The sequence below is a fragment of the Harpegnathos saltator genome, unplaced genomic scaffold (genome assembly GCF_003227715.2).
Source record: "Harpegnathos saltator strain DR-91 unplaced genomic scaffold, Hsal_v8.6 scaffold762, whole genome shotgun sequence".
NCBI lineage: Eukaryota > Metazoa > Arthropoda > Insecta > Hymenoptera > Formicidae > Harpegnathos > Harpegnathos saltator.
Window position 1 is genome coordinate 108,510 of NW_020230607.1, and position 4,874 is coordinate 113,383.

Below are 4,874 nucleotides of genomic sequence, written 5' to 3' on the forward strand. Positions count from 1 at the left end.
GTATGCTATCCTTATGTTAAGAGTCCATATACACTGCAAATGCTGCGATGACTAATCAGGAATCAGGTACAGCTTGGGTTCCGGCGCGCTTGGCTTCTTACTGATTACCATAATATTTGCCACGTATGTAGGTCTTAACATTATTTGTACAACATATTAATTAGCTGCAGTGATGCGCTTAGGTTCGATTATTGGTACATGCGCAGTACCAGTAATACGCGCATCCTGTGCAGGAGCCATTACTGATCTCTTTCCGCCTGCTTTGACCGAGTCATCCTAGGATCACACATTGATCAATTCTTATCCGAGGTAATCCTTTTTCTTTTCCAACGTACATAAAATCGTATTGTACCGTTCGCTTCATATGATTATAACGATATTAACACCATATTTATTTATCGTACATAAGCAAGGCATTAAAAAACAAATATTCTTCCAAGAATAATATACTGTAACATGTAAAAAATTAAAAATAGTATTTTAATTGCGTTTTTATAACATATCTTATGCTTAGCAAGAGAGCGACGCAGATGATGGTATAAAGTGTAATATTTCTGACTGAATTGTTACATTGTATCACGCCATAATTGAGGTTAGTTTCAGTTATACAGAATACGTAGTAAACATAATTCCTGTTGAAACATATAGTTGATCCAACATTGCATTAACTATACATTTCAGGTTGGATTTATATTTGCTATGCATCTTACTTAAGTAACATGAATTTCAATTATAGCGTTAGATAATTTAACCGTTCAATCAAAAATATTTACTATCTGCTTTTTTGTTGAACAACATTAAATATATATTTAATATATCATTAAAATGTAATATATCAATAAAATTAAAATGTATTTTTAAATATCTTTTTTTATGATAATATATAATTTATTGCAAGATTTTTATTTCTATATAATTTCTTGCCTATGTATGAAACAGTGATTATAAAATAGAGTAAATATGAATAAAAATAATGAAGTATATATAAAAATAACTTTTAACATTTAACGCAGGTACAAAGTACCGCAAGTAAGTTACGCAGAGTAACGCAGGTACAAATTGCCAACACTAGATGAGAGTATTTAGTATACGGATATATAAGTGACTAAACCAAGTGACCAAACCTCCGATCACTGTGTTCAGGGAGTTTATCATTGTCAAGTTAATCTGTAAGTAAAAATTGCAAAACCTCATTTCTTGATTCTTGCAAAATGAATTACTTATAACCTATTAATTCCTATATTTTATTTCATTCTTGCTGGAACTAAATTGTTCATCATATTATTGATAAAAAATGATTGGGCACAATAATGCACAACTTCTTTTAATGAACTTGTTTCTTTTTTCCACGAAAGTTTTCAATTATATCATATACAAGATACGATTTTCTTTTTATAACTTGTACCTGAATTGTATATATTTATGCTGTTTTCATATATAATACACTTTTTTACAGTGTTTCTTATATCAAAAGATATACTCCATATAAATCTCTAAATCGCATAAGAAAGATTCTACTAGTTAAATGTAAATTTGGAAACTACATTCTTGTAATATGCCAAATAGATCATTTAAACGCAGAAGCATATATAGAAAGGCAACGGAAAAAGCAAATTTGGCTTTAGCTTTAAGTAATTATATGGAAGAAAAGTCTGCCAATGCAATTAATATTGCAAACAATTGTGATTTACATACTGCAACATCAAGTTGTACTAATACTTATGTAAATATGTTGACTGTACAACAAAATTCACCTATCAGTGTGTGTGACAACGAGTTTTTATTGACATCTGACACTGAAATATTTAAAGAAGGAATGTCAAACGTTTCTATTTTAAATGATTTATCTGTTAATTTAAACGAAAATAATAATCTAAACAACGATATACATAATATTGAGCCTACAAATATTAGTTTACGAATCAGAGAATGGGCAATGTTACATAACATTGAGCACTTCGCTATTAATAATTTATTATCTATTTTAAAACCCGATCATCCAGAGCTTCCTTTGGATGCTAGAACCTTATTGAGGACCCCGAAACAAATTAATGTTAAATATGTAGACCCTGGCATATACTATCATTTTGGAATAGAACACTGCGTAATAAATCTACTATTACGAAACAGTAATAGTATTACCTCAAATTGCATTGAACTTTTAATCAATATAGATGGTTTACCGATAGCTAAGAGTTCCAGTAGTCAGCTTTATCCTATATTGTGCTCTATTTTTAGTATTTCACATGTAGAAATTATTGGAGTGTATCATGGAAATGCAAAACCAAAAGATGCAAATGTTTTTTTAACAGATTTAGTAAATGACATTAATAATGCAGTCTGTAACAATATATATTACAATACAAAAAAATATTTCATAAAAGTGAAAGCCTTTATTTGCGATGCACCTGCAAAATCATTTATCACTTCTATTAAGGGTCATTCAGGATATTATTTATGTACAAAATGCAATGAACCAGGTGAATTTATAAATAACCGCATCTGTTTTCCCAATATTAATAACTTAACTTTGCGTTCTGACAATGAATTTAGACGTAAGCATCAGGAAGAACATCATATAGGTACTACAATATTAGAGTCTATTGTTGATTTTGACATGATACACTGCTTTCCACTAGATTATATGCATGTTATTTGTCTCGGGGTTGTAAAAAAATTACTTATGTTGTGGGTATACGGAAATCCATCAAGAAAACTGTCATTCAATCAAATATCAAATATTTCACAGTCCTTACTGAATGTAGCATGTAATATAACTACAGATTTCAATCGTAAACCTCGTAGTCTTGATGAAGTTAAACGGTGGAAGGCTACTGAATTTAGACAATTTCTTTTATATTCAGGCTCAATAGTTCTTAAATCTGTTATTAGTCATGACAGATATATGAATTTTCTATCTCTACACGTAGCTACTTCCATCTTATGCAAATCAAAATATAAGAAGTATTTAAATTATGCGAAATCTCTGATGTACTATTTTGACATTTATAGTTTTTTACGGTAGGGATCAAGTCTCTCATAACGTACATAATTTGTTACATATTTGTGATGATGTTGCAAGATTTGGGGCATTAGATCAGTTTAGTGCATTTAAATTTTAAAATTATTTACAATTATTAAAGAAATTATTAAGGAAACTCGAGAAACCATTGCAACAAATAATTCGCCGTAAATATGAATTAAATAATGTTCCGTTACATGATACTCATTTGCATTCTTTGCCAACTCTAAAAAAACTACATCACTTGGGACCAATAATTAATAACATTTCCTTTATTGTGCAATATAAAGAAGTACAGTTAAATACATTTGTATTAAAAACAACCGAACCGGACAATTGTTGTTACACAGTCAATAATAAAGTAATAAATGTAAAAAATATATTATCTACCACAACTGGTATATTACTAATAGCTCAAGAATTTTTATCGCTTGAAGACTTTTATATAAAACCTTGCAAATTATCATTTTTGGGTATATATTCTGCTAAAAATCTAGGACCACTTACATTATGGCGACTCGATCAAATATGTAACAAATGTGTGAAATTTGATTTCCAAAATATACATATAATTTTTCCATTGTATGCTACATTTAAACTCTGAAATTAATACTTTTTAATATATTATTTATGTGTTGACTTTATCAATTACTTCTTACAAAACGTCTGTAAATATTGCAATGCAATAATTTGTTTTTTCCGTTGCCTTCTTTTTCAGACAATAATTTCTTTTACATCTTCTTGTACAATAATATTTAATTGTTTATTTCATTAATACTCTTATACAATTTGAGAATACATTTGTGAGTATATTTTCCATTGAAGAAGAAATGGCGAAAACATGGACAGTTGTTAGATTCGAAGACGAAGATGTTGTAGAAGCAGTTCCAACAAAGTGGATTGCTAATGGCATATGTTATTGGCCAACGTGTACAACAGAAAAGGTGTTAAAAGCTGTAAAAGATCATGTTGATTTTGATACTTCATGGAATAGGTATAAAGTATATGTCTTCAAAAATAGTACCTCAGGTAAGGAACGGAACATATTATAGCTATATTATATAACAGATTTCTTACAGTATATAATGAAAGTGGCGGCACACGGTGTTTCTTTGCTGCATTGCCTATTAGATGGAAATAATGCGTTTTACTCGTTGCATTTCCGAAGATGGATAGAAATACATTAATTAGGTTGCGATATTTTTATCCAGCAAGTAATTCCGCATGAAAACAATCACTATGTGCCGTCGGCTTCAAACATTATTCCAACAATATTACGAAAATAATATTTAATATTATGTATTACATATTATATTTATATTAGAAAATTTTTATGTGAAGTGAACTTTTCAAAATTGTAATTCTTTTGTTTTAGAAAGTTATTACGCTTGCAGACTAAAAGCGAAAAAAGCTGAAGATACTTCAGATTTAAATTCTGATTGTCCTACAAAACGAATAATGAAGAAAAATCGTTATTATGACATTAGCTTAATTATGACGTTAGCTCCGATTCGGATAATGATGCAAATGATAACACGTTACCATCTCCACCAGGTAAGATTTGTTGTCTTTCCTTGTACACATTGCTTCGTGCATGTTACTGTTTACACAATAATTAAAAAAACAATTTTTTCTTTTTTTTTATATTGCTTTTGTATAATTAAATTATGTGAAAAGTAAGATAATAAGACGCACGTATTTATATATTTTTCAAAATTAAATATATAAAGAAATATACGTTTCAGATGTACAAGATTATTCTGATACAGAAATCCAAACATCAAGTAAGTTTGAATTTATAATTTCATAATATGGCTTATAATGTATAAGCTAATTATTAATATTTGTATAA

At 28.9% G+C, this 4,874-nt stretch overlaps 1 long non-coding RNA gene across 1 annotated transcript; it reads left to right on the top strand.

The window, feature by feature from the left end:
- The first annotated feature begins 249 nt into the window (after positions 1–249).
- LOC112590238 (uncharacterized) lies at positions 250–3,911 on the top strand. The gene is made up of 3 exons (XR_003114068.1): positions 250–309; positions 1,014–1,169; positions 3,848–3,911. It is a non-coding gene; the product is annotated as an uncharacterized LOC112590238 (long non-coding RNA).
- Positions 3,912–4,874: the final 963 nt, after the last annotated feature.